An 18,063-nucleotide genomic window follows, 5' to 3' on the forward strand; every position below is an offset into this window, starting at 1 on the left:
TGATTTACTCTAGACTAGTACGGAGGTCTTTTTTCTTACCACATGAAAGCAGTGTTGCCATTAACTATTATTATCTGAGCCCTGATTTTTTTAGTTTTTTTCCCTATCACTCATTACTTGGTTGCTTTCTGTGTATATTTTAAACTGCAAAGAAATTATAAACTGTATTTACTAGATTTGGTGGTGGTAGTATCATCACAACAATACTAACTCTTTAAGGGTTTAGAGCAAGCCAGGAGAGATTACTCAAATGGAGACTCTACTTATTTGCCACTTAATTGAATCAGTGTTTCTACTTACTACCTAATCCCTGTAGGTAATGGTCCTAAGATGGATGTGCTTATGTTAATGGTGGGGTAACTCAAAGGTGGACCTTGGGAGTGAACAGAATATTCCAATAGATTTTGAAGTAGAATAAAATGGCCTCTTCCCTAGTTTTGCAAATTGTATTACTATTGGTGCAGTTATGTTAGAATCTTGGCATATACTGAGTGGATTAAAATTTAAACTCTCACATGAATAGGTAAGGCATGTGCAATTAGTTCACTTTCTGTTGCTAGTAAGAATACCACAGACTGGGAAAATAATGAAGAAGAGTGGTTTATTTTGACTTATGGTTCTGGAGATCCAGGGTTGACGGGTTTTATCTGGTGAAGACTTTGTTACTGACAGAGTGCTGAGGTAGTACAGGGCATCATGTGGCAATAGGGAGCTTATGTGTTTCTTCTGATCTCTCTTTTATCATAAAGCCAGTAATATGCAAATGTGAGTGCTCTACCTGGATGACTTTATTTAATCCAAATCATTTCCAAAGGCCTCACCTCTAAAATGCAATGACTGTATTCAGTTTCCACCCTCTTAATAGCTCACTGGGAACTAAGCTTCAACCTGAATTTTGGAGAGAATAAACCAAATTCAAACCATAGCATACTTTCCTCATTTTAAGTTTAATCCTTTGGACTTTTCTGATTTAATAGACAAGTTTATATTTATTTTGGTCATTTTCATCCTTCTGCTCTTAAATCACCTCTACAAATTTGCTTTATCAGTTTTACCCTATATTTCCTTTTTCTTCTGTATCTCCATTTCTACTGTCTTCTATCTTCTGACCCTGTTTCCAATTTAAAAACTTCCCAGTCTACTCCCATTGTAAAAATATCATCCATTGATCCATTCTAGATGATTCCATATTTTTCTTCCTGTCCCCTCATGATTTTCATGTTAATGTACCTTAGGGAGCTGTTGTCTCCTTTTCTTTTCCACGGTACTTCATCCCATGATTTCTAGATAATCATCCTTTCCTTGAACTACCCATTGTATGTGTGCTATTAATTCACAAAACAGCAGCCTCATTCTTGTCTCTTCTTTCGAACCCCATATTCAGTCGCTTATATAGGACAAAGATCAAGTTTTTTGGTATGGTTAACAAAGCCTTTTGTGATTTGTTCTTCTATAATTTATACTTGAACCAATACCTTATGCTTGTTGGAATACTTTGATGCTTGTATTTTTCTTGAATTTAGGTGATTTCTTTGTGGGGGGTGTAGCTCAGTGCTAGAGTGCTTGCCTAGCATGCATGAGGCCCTGGATTAAGTCCCCAGTACTGCAAAAACAAAACAAAACCAAAAAACCTCTAGAATCTCATGTCTCTGCCTTTGTCAGTTTTCCCATTGCCTGCCTCTTAGTCTTCTTAGACTTGTGCATAGGCATTATCTTTTGTGAAGCTTTCCCTGACAGTTACTCACTTTCTTATATCTCATTCTTTAAAAAAAATTTTTTTAGTTGTTAATGGACCTTTATTTAATTTATTTATATGTGGTGCTGAGAATTGAACCCAGTGCCTCACACATGCTAGTCAAGTGCTCTACCACTGAGCTACAACTCCAGTTCCATTATATCTCATTCTTTTGTATACTTTTGCCATTGCATCTATCATATTACTTTGTAAATATTGGTTTGGTTTCTCTTATTAATTGTGAATTCCTTACAGTGAATTTTGCATTTTGGTATTCCTGGTGCCTAACCCACTTCCTAGTCCACCATGTGTTCTTTTATTTGGTAGTGGGTATTGACCAGGGGCATTTGACCACTGAGCCACATCCTCAACCCTATTTTGTATTTTATTTAGAGACGGTCTCACTGAGTTGCTTAGTGCCTCACTTTTTGCTGGCTGGCTTTGAACTCGAGATCCTTCTGCCTCAGCCTCCTGAGCCGCTGAAATTATAGGTGTGCACTACTGTGAGCGGTTCCACAGTGTGTTCTTACTGAAGTAGTTAGTGGAGATTGAATTAAGAACTAAGTCATTTCTTGAAATAATAAGAAAAATATGTGGTTGAGATTTTTGGATACTGATTTCATCATTAGAAAGTAGCTCTTTTAGCTTTGTGTCTTTTGCGTGTGTAAATTAATATCAGTTTGTTAATCAGGGCTTTGTGCACCCTTAGATTTAGGACTATGTCCTCTTCAGCTCTGTTGCCAGTACCTAATCTTCTGCTTATATCAACTGTTAGATTATCAGTGCTTGTTTTGAATGTAAGCAAATTAAATTGAAATTAGATGGGTGGATATGATCAAAGTAGGTTGGTTATATGCATCTATGAAATTGTCACAATGAAGCTCATTATTTTGTACAATTAATAAATGCAAAAATTTTAATAAAAATTTGATGACATGCTGCAGAAATATCATGTGACTAGTAGCATTTATTTTTATTTTTGTATCTTAAAGAGTAAAATGTTTTTCCTTCATTGCTTTGCTGAAGTCTAGTTTTAGAAAATACGTGTTATATTCTTGACATTGCTAGTCAAGGTATCTATCAAAAAATGTTTTGGCATGATTTATTCATAATGAATATACATTGTGACTCCTAATAACCACACTTCTCTTTCTAGAAAGGATTTATAGGTCAACATCTCTTTATACATTTGTTCTAAAATTTTGACATGAAAATATTATATTTTGTTTTTCTCTCTTTTGAAATTCTCCTAACATTCCTCCTATTAGGAAAAATATCCCCAAAGATTTCTTGTTGGGTTGTGAATCTCATGGTTTTTTTAGTACATTTGCAGTTAGTTTGTATGTCATAGATTTACAGATTTAAAGCTCAGTGAGCATCAAGTAGATTTGATACAAAGAAAATCACAATGTAGACTTATCAGTCAAACTACTAAAAATCTAAGAGAAAAAGACTATTTAAAAACATCCAGGTAGGGGAAACATTCCATGAGTGGAACAGTGACAAGCATGATAGCTAACTTTTCCTCAGAAAGAAACAGAATCTGGAGGACAATGAAATACCTGTCAAATGTAAAAAGAAAAAGAAATCGTCTAACTAGAATTTTATACTTGCAATATTATCCTTCAAAAAGTGAAACTGAAGTAAAATTATTTTTAGAAAATCAGAGAATTTGTTACCAACAGACCTGCATGTTACAAAAATGGTAAAGTAAATTCTTTGGGTTGTAGAAAAATGATAGCAGGTGGAAATATGAATCTATACAAGAAATGAAGATCACTGAAAATGGCGTACATGTCAGTAAGTATAAAAAAACTACATTATATAGAAGTAAATGTATAATAACAGTAGCAAAAAAGAAAGAAGTAAATACAAGGTTCTGACTTTACACTAGGTGTGGTGTTATCAAAGTAGATTGATAAGTATGGATCCATATTATAATTCCTCAAACAACTACTTATAAATAGCAGTATAGTCAATAGATGTGATAAAATGAAAAAATCTTAAAACAATTTTAAAATTCTTTTACTCATTTTTTTATGTGGTGCTGAGGATCAAATTCAGTGCCTCTCACGTGCTAGGTGAGTGTTGTACCACTGAGCCACAACCCCAGCATAGAATATTTAAAATATACTTCACCTACCGAATGCAAATAAGGAAGAATAATTGAACAAAAACAATTGGGACAGATTGAAAATAAAACAAAAAATATGATAGACCTCAACTCAGCTATGTCAGTAATTATGTTAAATACAAATAGGCTAAACTAAAATCCAAAGGTAGAGATGAAAATGAAAGACTGGATTTTGCTCTTTAGAGCTTTTTATGTATGTATGTATGTATGTGTTTATGTATTTATTTTTTGTATGGGGGATTGAACCTAGGGGGACTTAACCACTGAGCCATATTCCCAGCCCTTTTTTAAAAAAAATATTTTATTTAGAGCCAGGGGCTTGCTGAGTTGCTTAGAGCCTGGGTAAACTGCTGGGGCTTACCTTTGAACTCATTATCCTTCTCCCTCAGCCTCCTGAGCATTTTAATATAAATACCCAAGTTAGGTTGGACATAAAAGTTTGGAAAAATATACCATGTAGACCCTAACCATAACAAAGCTGGTGTGATTAATTAGTATCAGAACAAGTAGATTTCAAAATGAGAAGTGTAGCCAGAAATAAAAAAAAAAAGTTCTGGCTCTCTGTTTTTCTTTCTAGCCGTGGTATGTCATGTGGCTTCTTTATGTTATCTTATCTGTAAAATGCAATTAATATTTGAGCTATTGTGTTTGGCAGGGATCCACATTATTATTAATCCTCCCAATAACTTTGTAAGTTGATTGTTATTCCCATTGCATTAATGAGGCAACTGAAGCTCAGAGATGTTCATAACTTTTGTAAAGTCACAGGGCTAGTAAATGGCAAAGCTTGCATTTGAAGCCATTTCTGCTTTGGTTTAGATTACATTTTATTTTGTTTTAACTACACCTTATTTCCTGCCAAAATACCTTCCTGAATGGTATTGCAGTCTGTGTATTGCTTGCATAGGAACACACCTAATTGAGAGTTCTCCTGGGATCACTTACCTAGTTCATTATGTCCCTTAGGAATCCATCCCTCTTTATCTCATAAAAATAGCTGTATTCAAATGTTATTAATGGGCTGTGATTGAGAAATTTTCAGAGTTGGCATTATGATTTTAGTACTCACCAGTACATTTCAAAGATGTCCCTTTCCCACAATGCTCTGTTAACAACTACAGCCCCAGATTTCTCTAGGTAGATGTTAATTTGCCACTATGACAAAACAGTACGGAGATTCCTCAAAAAACTAAAACTGGAACTATCATGTGATTCAGCTATATTACACCTGGGTATTTATCCAGGGAATAAATTTAGGTTAAGATAAATAAAAAAGACAAGTGGCTTAAACCATTGTAGACCAGTTTGAAAAAAGAAGATACTGGCATTTTAGATCATGTGATTAAAAAATTATTAATGCATATTAATTGTACACATTGATGGGTTTCACTGTGGCATTTTCATATATGTCTGCATTGTGCTTTGATCATATCTCCCCTCCCTTCTGTGCTCCCTTTACCTCCTGGCAATGTTCTCTTTCCCTTCCCTAATATTTCCTGTTCTTTTTCCAGGTTATCTCTTTTTCTTTTTTTTTTTAAGTTTTTTAAATTTACAAACATGAGAGAAAATAGGAGTTGTTTTTCTGTCTTATTTCATGTAACATGATGTCCTCTAATTTTATCCATTTTCCTGCAAATGATATGATTTTATTATTCCTTACGGACAAATAATATGCCATAGTGTTTATATATACTATTTTTTTAAATCCATTCATCCATGATAGGCACTTAAGCTTATTCCATATCTTAGCTGTTGTAAATACTGCTACAGTAAACATGAGTATATGGGCATTTCTTTTTCTTCATTTCTTTTGGATAAATACCCGGAGTGGTATAGCTGTATCATATGGTATTCTGTTTTTATTTTATTGAGTAACCTCCATAATGTTTTCCATAATGTCTATACTAATTTACATTCCCACCAACAGTGTACAAGGGGTTCCTTTTTCTCTGCGTTCTTGCTAGGCTTTGTATTTTGAAAATAGCCATTCTGACTGGTTTGTGATGGGATCTCAATGTAGTTTTGATTTGTATTTCCTAGATGGCTAAAAAAAAAAAATTAGCATGTTTTCATATATTTATTGGCCATTTGTTCTGTTTTGAGAAGTGTCTGTTCAAATCATTTGACCCTTTGGATTACTTGTTACTTTATTGTTACATTTTTTGAGTTCTTTATGTATTCTGGATATTAATCCTCCATCAGATATGTAGCTGGCAAAGATTTTCTCCCATTTTGTAGGTTGTCTTTTCATTCTTGATTGTTTCATAGAAGCTTTTTAACTTGATGTTGAAATTTTAACCAGAGGTGAGATTAATTTGATTTAAACTCCCATTTATCAATACTTGTTTTTGTTTTCTGAGCTATTTTAGTTCTATTCAGGAAATCATCGCCTGTGCCAGTATCTTAAAGTGTTTCATCTGCTTTCTTCTAGTAGTCTCAGTTTAACCCATTTTGTCCCAGATAACATATTTGTCCAATGTCCTATTTATAAGGTGGCTTATATAGGTAAATGATACTATATTATCTGAGTCCTATTTACAGGGCAATCTGTTTTCTTTATTAATAATAATAAAGGATATATAAGCTCTAGATTATGATTGCCATCCTATTTTAATGCATCTTTTTCAGTTTTTGTTGAAATGTTCATAGAATCAATTGAGGCCTTTGGTATATTTTGAATTGATTTCTGTACAGGGCTGGAAATAGTGGTCTAGTTAAATCTTCTACGTACATGTGAATGTCTACTCTTTTCAGCACCATTTGTTGAAGATGCTATCTATTTGAATATACGTTTTTGGCACTTTTTTTGAGAATCAGTTTGCCGTAGCTGCATGGGTTTATTTCTGGGTCCTCTATTTTATTCCATTGGTGTGCATGTCTGTTTTTATGCCAATACCATGCTGCTTTCATTACTGTGGCTCTGTAGTACATTTTAAAATTAGGTTATTTGATGCTTCCAGCATTGTTCTTTTTACTCAGGATTGCTTTGGTTATTTGGGGACTTTTGTGCATCCATATAATTTTTAGGGTTATTTTTTTCTAGTTCTGTAGAGAGTGTCTTTGGTCTTTTGGTGGGCAGTACATTGAATCAGCAGATTGCATTTGGTAGTATGGCCATTTTAATAATATTAATTCTCCTAACCCATGAACTTGGGAGGTCTTTCCATCTTCTAGTGTCTTCTTCAATTTCGTTTTTCACTATTTTGTAATTTTTATTGGTAGAGGTTTTCACCTCTTTTATTGAGTTTATTCCTAGGTATTTTATTTATTTATACTTTGAGTATTGCAAATGGGCTTACTTTCCTGATTTCTTTCTCAGTGAGACATTGTTGGATTTCTTTCTCAGTGAGTCATTGTTGGTGTAGAGAAAAGCTACTGATTTTTGCATGTTGATTTTGTTTTGTGTAATACTGCTGAATTTATCAGTTTTGAGAGTTTTTTGGTGGGGTCTTTGGGGTTTTCTAAGTGTAGAATTTTATTATCTTCCAACAGGGAAAATTTGACTTCATCCCTTCCTGTTTGTATCCCTTTTATTTATTTCTTTTACCTGATTGCTTTGGTTAAGATTTTAAGTACTGTATTAAATAAGAGTGTTGAGAATGAACATCTTTGTTTTGTTCCTGATTTTGGAGGAAATGCTTTCAGTTTTTCCAGTTTAGTATGATGTGGGTTAAAACTTTGTTATATATAACTTTTATTCTGATGAGATGTGAACATCCTATACATAGTTATTAAGGGCTTTTATTAAAGGATATTGAATTTCATCAAAGACTTTTTCTGCATCTGTCAAGATGATCATGTGATTTTTTTATCCTATATTCTATTTACATGCTGTTACCTTTATTGATTTGCATATATTGAACCATCCTTGCATCTTGAATGAAGGTAACTATTATGGTGTATAATCTTTTTTTTTTTTATACTGGGGATTGAACCCTGGGTACTTAACCACTGAGCCACATTTTACTTTTTATTTAATTTTATTTAGTTGTAGATGAACTTTTATATTTATTTATTTATTTATTTATATGTGGAGCTGAGAATTGAACCCAGTGCCTCACACACGTGAGGCAGGCGCTCTACCATTGAGCTACAACCTCAGCCCCTTATTTTTTGAGGCAGGGTCTCACTAAGTTGCTTAGGGCCTTGCTAAGTTGCTGAGAGAAATGTTTTGGACTCTGTCACTCTCCTTGCTTGTTACTGATCTGTTCAGACTTTCTGTATCCTCTTGGTTAAATTTTTGTAGGTCATATGTGTACAAATTTGTTCATTTCCTCTAGATTTTCCAGTTAATTGCCATATAGTTAAAAAACAAAACAAAACTCCCTAATCACTCTGGATATCATTGATATCTATTGTAATATCCCTTTTTGTGAGTCTAATTTTATTCGTGTCTTCTCTAATTTTTTTTCTTTTTTGCAGTATTGGGGCTTGAACCTACGGGTGCTGTACTGTGGCTCTAGTTCTCCCCTGCCCCTCCTTAACCTTTACTTTATTTATTTATTTTTTATGTGGTACTGAGGATGGAACCCAGTGCCTCACATGTGCTAGGCCAATGCTCTACAACTGAGCCACAACCCCTACCCCCCTAATCCTTTTGAATTCTGAGATATGGTCTTGCTAATTTGCTTAAGGACTCACTAAGTTGTTGAGGCTGGCCTCAAACTTGCAAATCTTCTGCCTCAGCCTTCCAAGTCATTGGGATCACTGGTGTGCCCCACTGTGCCTCTGGCTAGTCTGCATCTTTTAATTAGAGAATTAAGACCTTTTACATTTAGTTGTTTAGGAGAGGAATGTAGTAGTCCCTGTCCTTGGGTTGTTTTGAATATTCTATTTGTTTCTTCCTTTCTTATTCATTTTACATATTTACTGCTTTTTCTGTATAATAATGTTTAATTCTTTCCTAACTCTCATTTGCTTATCTATTCTAATGAGATTTATTCTTTACCTCGCACTCCTGTGGTTGTATTTATCTTTCTTTTTTCAAGTGTAGGATTTCCTTTTTTATTTTCTATAATGCTTGACTACTGGTCATGAGTTCTTTCGGTGTATGCTTATCATAGATAATCTTTATTTCATCTTCAGTTCTAAAGGGTAACTTTGCTTGGTGTTGTAATCTAGTTTTGAAGGTATTGTAATCTAGGTTTGAAGTTGCTTTTTTTTTTTTTCCCTTACCAGGAATTGAACCCAGGGGTGCTTAAATACTGTGCCATGTTCCCAGCCCTTTTTATTTTTTATTTTTAGACAGTCTTGTTAAGTTACCTAGGGCCTCGCTAAGTTCCTGAGGCTGGCCTTGAACTCACAATCTTCCTGCCTCATCACTCAGCTTGAAGTTACTTTCTTTTAGGGCTTGAAAGACATCATTTCATGCTCTCCTGGCCTTTAGAATTTCTGCTATGAGAATCTGCTGCTGTTCTGATGGGCTTGCCTTTAAATGTTACTTGGTACTTCTCCATTACAGATTTTGTTATTTTTATTTTGTTCTGTACTTTTGGCAGTTTAACTATAATATGTTATAGAAAGGTTCTTTTTCTCTTCATGTGTATTTGGGGTTCTAATTGCCTTGTATGATGTCCATGTATTTCCCAAGATTTGGGAAATTTTCTATTATTTCACTTAATGGAGTTTCTGTCCTTCAGCCCGTGCTATTCTAATTATGTGTATGTTTGTTCTTTTAATGGTATCCCAGAGATCTTCATAGTTTTTCTCTATGATTTCTTTTTCTTTTTTTTTTCTGTATTACTACCTGAATGGAACCTTGTCTTCAGTTCTTCTTCTGCTTGATCAAATCTATTGGTGAGGCTTTCAACTGAGTTTTTAATATGACTTTTTGAATTTTTCATTTCTAAGGTATCTGTTTATTTTTTTCCCCAAATCTCTGTTGAAAAGTATCTAGTAGTTACTGAAGTTCTTATTCATATTGTCCATTGCCTTCCTTAATTCATTCAGTTATTTATTTACATCCTCTTGGAATTCATTGAGTTTTAAAAAAGTCATTCTTTAATATACTTTCTCATTGCATCCACTTCAAAAATGTTTGGAATCCGTTACTAGAGAGTTATGAATTTTAGGAGTTGTCATGTTGCCTTGTTTTTTAATATTTCTTGTGTCTCTATATTGAGTTTTTTTTCCTCGTTCCACATTTTTTATTGGTGCTTTAGAGTTGTACGTAACAATGGAATTTGTTTTTACGTATTTGTACATGCACACAGTTTAACAATATAATTTGGCCAATATCGTTCCCTACCACTTGTCCCCTCCCTCCCCATCTCCCATACAGTTTGCTTTCCTCTGCTGATTTCTCTCTGATTTTCATGAGATCCCCCCACCTTTCTTTTCATTTTTCCTCTCTAGCTTCCACATGAGAGAAAAAATATGACCCTTGACCTTCTGAAGTTTCACTTATTTTGTTTAACATCACGTCTCTAGTTCCATTCACTTTCCTGCAAATGACATAAGTTCATTTTTTTAAATGACTGAATAAAACTCCATTGTGTATGTATACCACATTTTCTTTATCCTTTCATTTGTTGATGGACACTTAGGCTGATTCCATAGTTTGACTGTTGTGAATTATGTTGCTATAACCATGTTTATGCATGTATCACTGTAGTATGAAGACTTTATTCTTAAGTATAAATACCAAGAAGTAGTATAGCTCAGTCATATGGTGGTTCCATGCCTGGTCTTTTGAGAACCTCCATACCGATTTCCATAGTAGGTACACTAACTTGCAGTCCCACCAACCGTGTAAAAGTGTTCCTTTTTCTTCACATTCTCCCCAGCATCTCTTATTCCTTGTATTCTTGATAACTGTTGTTCTAACTAGTAAGAGGTAAAATCTCATTGTAGTTTTGATTTGCATTTCCCTAATTGCAGATGATGTTGAATATTTTTTTGTATATTTGTTACCATTGTATTTCTTCTCTTGAGAAGTGTCTGTTTAATTCATTTGCCTGTTTTTAATTGGGTTATTTGATTTTTTTTGGCGTTAGTGTTTTGAGCTCTTTATATATTCTAGATATTAATCCTCTGTAAGAAGAGTAGCTAGCTAGCTAGCAAAGATGCTCTTCCATTCTGTAGGTTTTTCTCTAAGCATTCTTAGTTGTTTCCTTTGGAATGCGAAGCTTTCTAATGTTGTCATTTCATTTATTAACTCTTGGCATTATTTCCTGAGCTGTAGAGGTCCTATTGAGAAAGTGTACTTGCCTTGTGCCCATATGCTGGAGGGTTTACCCTACATTTTTCTCCAGGAGTTGCATAGTTGGTGCTCTAATTCCTATGTCTAATCCATTTTGAGCTCATTTTTGTGCAGGGTGGGAGAAATAAAGGTCTAGTCTAGTTTCATTCTTATACATATGGATAACCATTTTCCCTAGCACCACTTGTTTAAAAAGATCGTCTTTTCTCCAGTGGATGTTTTTGGAACTTTTGTCAAGGGTCAGGTGACTGTAGATGTATGGGTTTGTCACTGTGTCTTCTATTCTGTACTGTTGGTTTATGTATCTGTTTTTATGCCAGTACCATGCTGCTTTTGTTACTATAGCTCTGCAGTAATTTGAAGTCAGATATTGTGATGCCTCCAGCACTGCTTTTTTGGCTTAGAATTGCTTTGGCTATGAATTTTAGGACTGTTTTTACTAGTTTTGTGAAGGATATCATTGATAGTTTGATGGGGATTGTATTGAATCTGTATATTGCTTTTGGCAGTGCAATCATTTTAATAATAATAATTCTGCCTATTCATGAACATGGGAGATCTTTTCATCTTGTGTCATCTTCAGTTTTTTTCTTCAGTGTTCTATATAATTTTCATTGTAGACATCTTTCATCTCCTTCGTTGAATTTATTCCTAGGTATTCTATATATTTTTTGATGCTATTGTGAATAGAATTATTTACCTGATTTCTTTCCTGGCAGACTATGTTGGGATTTGTGCATGTGTTGGGAATAGATATCTCTTCTATTTTTATGAGGGCCTTCTAAGAAAGCATTCTTCTCTTGATGATGTTCCCTGGGATATTGGGTTGTTGTCTAGTGATAAGCTTAACTCCAGTTGGACTTCATATTGTAGTTTTCCTGTGTTGTTTTTGACCATAATTAGAGGTTTGATATGACGCAGAGTTTGTCAGAGCTTTAGCAACCCTCTTTCTCTGTAGGTCTCACAAGATTGGGGTCCCTCTGATAGTTCAGGCAGTTGTGGTATAGACATCAGAATATATGCAGTACACGGTCTGTGGTTACTTCTTCTGTGGTCTGATAGTGTATAGGAGTGACCTATGCTGAGATCCCTTGTAGGTGTGGTGTTCATACTGTTGTTTCTCTCTGCTTTTGCTACATGGATGAAGAACAGAAAAACGTTAAATATTAAATGGAGAAGAAGAAGAGAGATAAAAATATGTATACAAGCAAGCATCAATAACAAAGAAGTATTACAAAAAATAAAAATTTTTTCCTTAAATGATTGATTATGGGGACTAGAGTAGATGATTGCTACCTGTGCTGAACTGAGCTGCTTTCCCTGTCTTTGTAGGCTACGCAGTTGGTGGAGAGAGCACAGAGGGAGGTTTAATCACCAATTTCTTCATTTATTTGTTGTTTCCCAAGGTGAACAGTGGGATTGGTTTATGCCTAGAGCCAACTGGAATATCTCTCAGCTGCCCTGCACACCAAAACAAGTTAGGGTGCAACTCAGAGCTCCCCAGGGACAGATTAATTCTGGATTTATTTGGGCTGTGGGACAGATACTGATGATGCATTGTGTCAGAGACTCTGACGTCTTTTGTGCTGTGAATTCCAGGAATGGGGAGAGGTTATAGAGTTGCAGCTATCTGTGCTGGAGAAGGTGGTGGCGGTGGCGGCGGCGGCTCCTCCTCCTGCACAGTCCTCCACCCATGACTGATTTCCTGAGTTTTTTCTCCTGTGTTACTGTTTCTACCTCCAGACTCCTGCAGCAGGCTTTCTGAATTGATGGTTTTAATGAGGAAGTGACCTCTGTTCCCTTATGCGTTGCAGTCCAGTTTTTCGTCCCATAGAATTCTCAGTGGACTTAGAGGCTCTCCCCTTGAGCCAAACTGAGTCTCATGGCAGCCACTGGCTAAGCCAATGCAGCAGATCATCAGAGACCTAGAAAAAGGAAAATGCAGGGGCCTTTTACTCCCAGAGCAGTCAGCTCAGGTGGAATCTTCTCAAGATGACCCTTTTAAAGTACCATGAGAATGCACTAGGAAGTAGAGAGAATTTTATTATGTAATTTGTTCCAGAGCCAGTTTGCTATCCAAAGTGTATTGCCTGTTTAAACTATTTCTGCAAGTGCTGTCTGTCTGTCTGTCTGTCTGTCTCTCTCTCTCTCTCTCTCTCTCTCTCTCTCTCTCTCTCTCTCTCTCTGATACTGAGGTACCAGCATGCTTGGCACATTGTAGACACTCAATAAATACTTTTTGGTAGTTGCATTATTATTATTTCTAGTTTTTGACCCCTGAAAGTCTTGCATGAAAACAAGTGTGTAATGAAATTCCCAAGATATGCTGTTTGCTCCCTCTTGTGGATAGAAAGGAGAATGTAAGCTCATAAAATGAATCTTGTCTGTGTTATCAAAAGATAAAACTGTAAATTTACATTTTCCTCCTTTTGGAGAAGAAGTAGGAGGAAGGAAGGAGGTAGAAGTCAAAATAATACAATTGTATTAAACCAATAAATGTTTTAGTTCACACACACTCATAAAATGTATATAATTATTGCTCAATTATCATTTGTGTGTGTGCTTGTGTACCCAGGATAAAATTTGTATAATAGTACACTCATGTATTACATAATGATGTTTTAGTCACCAACTGACTGCATATTCAGTAGTGTTCCCATAACATAATAGAACTAAAAAATGTCTATTTCCTAGTGATGTCATAACATTGTAGTGCAAGGCATTACTCACTTGCTTATGGTGATGCTATTGTAAAACTACTGTGCTGCCAGTTGTATAAAAAGCATAGCATATACAAGTTATGGACAATGTATAATACTTGATAATAATGAACAATTGTATTCCTGGTTTATATATTTGCTATACCATACTTATCATAAGAATATATTCCTTTACTTAAAAGAAAAAGTTTACCTGAGAACAGTATGGTGTGTTGTACTGACAGCAGCAGCCTCATGTATCCTGTGTTTCCTGTGTCTCAGTTACATCAAGAGGCCACATTGAATGGCATCCACCATCTTGGTTTGTGTAATACATTCTATGATGTCACATAACAATGAAATCACCTAACACCACATTTCTCAGAACATACCCTGTTAGTGAGGCATGGCTATTTTTTTTTTTAATATTTTTAGTTGTAGATGGACCTAATATCTTTATTTTACTAATTTATTTTTATGTGGTACTGAGAATTGAACCCAGTGCCTCCTACATGCTAGGCAAGTGCTCTACCACTGAGCCACAACCCTAGCCTGAGGCATGACTACTTAATGTAAGAACTTAAATAATACTTTTATGAGCCTATTCCTCTGCTTCCTTCATATAAATTGCATGAATCATGTAAATTCTGTTTTAATACTAAAAGTATATTATATATTTTTGGATAGCCTGTGAGAATATTATGGTTTATTTTCCTAAAGATATTAAGCATTCCTTGTTTTGTTCAAATAAACATGCCTTAATCATTTTTCTAGCCTTCAGAATTTTTTGATTGTACTGGGTATTGAACTCAGGGTCACTTTATCACTGACCCACAACCCAACCCTTTTAACTTTTTAAAATTTGAGACAGGGTCTTGCTAATTTACCGAGGCTGGCCTTGAACTTGTGATCCTCCTGCCTTAGCCTTCCAAGTCACTGGGATTACAGGTGTATGCTGCTGGCTGGCCTTAACAGTTAAAAAAAAATATTTATATATACGCGTACGCGTGTGTGTGGGTATTTATATATATATATAAATACACAAATATACATATTATATATATAAATATACATATATTTATATATATATGTGTGCGTGTGTGTGTGTGTGTATTTAGTTGTCAATGAGTCTTTTTTTAAAAATTTATTTATATGTGGTGCTGAGAATCAAACCCAGTACCTCACACATGCTAGGCAAGGTTCTACCACTGAGCCACAACCCTAGGCCACCTTCACAGTTTTTAAAGTCAGGACACCTAACCAGGTTTTTTTTCTTTTCCTTTTAGTACATATTGCTTTTATTCTCAATTATTTGTGTGGACTGGGAATGTGTGTTTTTTGGTGGTAGAGCACTTGCCTAGCATGTGCAAGGCTCTGGGTTTGATGCTCAGCACTGCCAAACCAAAAGAAAATAAAATTGAAGTATTAATGTTACTGACGCTAAAAGCAACTCCCCTTTGGGAATGCTCTGACACAGAGACTAAATCTGTATACATTTATAGAATAGATATCTATATTTATTCTCTGCATGTTTTAAATGGAAAATCTTCCAGAAGTAATTAGTAAATTTGTAAGGTCAGACTGAATGTATGACAGAAGCCTATTCTGTCCTACAAAAAATTAAACATGGATCCAGTAATTTCACTTATGGGTATAAATCCAAAAGAATTAAAAGCAAGGGTTCAAACAGTTATTTGTAGATTCTCTCTACATTTTATTCATAAACTCATATTATTTTCTTAGATCTCTTCATTTCTGTTTACTTTTGCTATTAATAGTGCAAGTTGACTTTCATTTTGAGGTTATTTTAAAATAGAACCAATTATTTTCACCATTTCAGAAAAATTGTACTCTATTTGCCAAAGTCAGCATGCAGTAAAATTACACTGTGGTGGTGTTATGGTTTGGATGTAAGGTGTCCCCCAAAAACTCACATGTGAAATAGTGCAGGAAGGTTCAGAGGAGAAATGATTGGGTTGTGAGAATCTTGACCTAATTAATCAGTGATTTAATTCCTCATGGGATTAACTGAGTGGTGACTGGAGTCAGGTAGGGTGTGGCTGGAGAGAGTGGTTCATTTGGGGTGTGGCTAAGCGCCCTTTCACCATGATGTTCTGCTTCACCTTGAGCCCCGAGGTTTGGAACTGGTCTTCTTTGGACTAAGACTTCTGAAACCGTGAATCATTTTTTTTTTCTTGATTCACTTAAGATTATAGATTTAGGACAAGTTGTCACATTATATATGCTGCAGAAACTTTTTCATTGCCAGTTGCCTGGGACTTGTCTGATTAAAAATTAAAACCTGGGATTGGTTGATTTCACTTTTCTTAAAATTCAAAAAAATTAACTGATACAAATGTCATTTTTCTATACATGTTTCCTGTTTCAATCAGGTTAAGCATTATCCCTTCAAACATTTATAATTTCTTTATGGTGAAATTACTAAAAAACCTTTTTTCTAACTTTTTAGTTCAGTGTAATCCCATTTGTCTACTTTGGAGTCTTGTGCATAAAATCCTTGCCCATTCCACTGTTCTAAAATATTACCCCTATGTTTTCTTCTAGTAATTTTATATTTTCAAGTCTTACGCTTAAGTTTCTAATCCTTTTTGAGGTGATTTTTGTAACTGGTAAGGGACAGTGGTTTAGTTTCATTCTTCTGCATGTGGATATACAATTTTATGAGTACTTTTTTTGAAGATTCCTTCAATTTGTATTCTTAGTACTTTTGTTGAAATCAGTTGACTATTGGTATGTTGGCTTATTTTAGGTGCTCTCTTCCGTTCCAGTGATCAGTGTATCTGTTTTTATGCCAATACTATGCTGTTTTGATTACTGTAGCTTTGTAGTGTACTTTGAAGTCACGTAATTAATGCCTTCTTGCTTTGTTCTTTTTGGTTTTGGCTATTTGAGGGTTTTTTTTTTTTCCCCCTTTCTGTGAGGAATATGGGTATTTTGATAGGGATTTTTTTGACTCTGTGGATTGCTTTGGGTAGAATGGCCATTTTAACAATATTGATTCTTCTAGTTTGTGAATGCAGGATATCTTAATTTTTTGTGTGTCCTCTTCAATTTCTTTTCTCAATGTTTCAAAGTGTTCATTGACAAGATCTTTCACCTCTTTGTTTAGATTTACTTCTAGGTTTTTTTAAACAGCCATTTTAAATGGATTACTTTCTTGATTTCTATTTCAGAAAATAAACCTTTGGTATGTTGCAGTTCTGCTGAATTTTGTTTGTTTATTTTGTTGTCTTCAACTTTGCTGAATTTATTAGTTCTGGAGGTTTTTTTGATTAAATTTTGGGGTCTCCTTTATATAAGATCATGTCGTCTGCTAACAGACTTCTCTCCTGTTACTTTCCTCTGATTTGTCTGTTTATATCTCTGCATTTTGCTTCTAGCTATAAACCATGGATGGTGTCTTGGTCCATGTTCTGTTGCTATAATTGCTTGTTGGTTCATGGCTCTGGAGACTGGGAAGACAAAGATTGGGTGGTGGCATCTGGTGAGGGTCTCATGCTGCTTTAACTAGTGGTGGAAAGCCAAAGGGCACATGGGCACCTGTGGCAGAGAGAGTACATGAAGGGTGGACTTGCTTTATAAAACCTGTTCTTGTGGTAACTAATCCAGTTTAAGAGAGTGAGAACTCACTGGAGGCAGGCTTTAGGATAGAGACAAATTTAAGAGAGAAATATACTTCTTTCTACAGTAGTGAAAACAGATATGAAAAAGGTAGAAGAATATATTGATAACTTTTTGAATCTAAGGAATGAAAGATAAGGAGGAGTCTATGCTGACTGAACATTGTTCTGGTAGTGTGATGGGGGGATGTAAGTATAGCACCTTTTTCTTTCTCTTGCTTTTTTTGTTATCTGGGAGGGATCAGAGAGAGATAAGTAAGAGTTAAACAACATGATGTAAAGAATTGTATAAGGCCTATTGAAATTAAATGTAGAGCAATTGTTGCAGACAGTAACTCAGAAGAGTAAAGAAAGTATTATGTTTCATATATAGGTTGAGTATCACCTACCTGAAATGCTTGAGAACAGAAGTGTTTTAAGTTTTGTAGTTTTTTTATTTCCCCCTTTAGATTTTGAAATACTTGCATAGACCTTACTGGTTGTGCATACATAATCCAAAAATCTGAAATCTGAAACATTCCAAAATCCAAAACTTTGAATGTCTGATGTTCAAAAAGTTTCAGCTTTTAGAGCATTTTTGAATAGCTCAAACATATGAGGGACTTTAAGCCTTAAAGGCTTAAAACTTAATTGTATTTTGATTTTTTTCTCTG

The 18,063-nt window shown here is 34.8% G+C and overlaps 1 protein-coding gene across 1 annotated transcript in view; it reads left to right on the plus strand.

Annotated features, from left to right (window-relative positions):
- Positions 1 to 18,063, plus strand: part of Faf1 (Fas associated factor 1) — a 459,649-nt gene that overhangs the window by 31,787 nt on the left and 409,799 nt on the right. The gene's annotated exons all lie outside the window — the stretch shown is intronic.

The sequence above is a fragment of the Sciurus carolinensis genome, chromosome 1 (assembly GCF_902686445.1).
Source record: "Sciurus carolinensis chromosome 1, mSciCar1.2, whole genome shotgun sequence".
Taxonomy (NCBI): domain Eukaryota; kingdom Metazoa; phylum Chordata; class Mammalia; order Rodentia; family Sciuridae; genus Sciurus; species Sciurus carolinensis.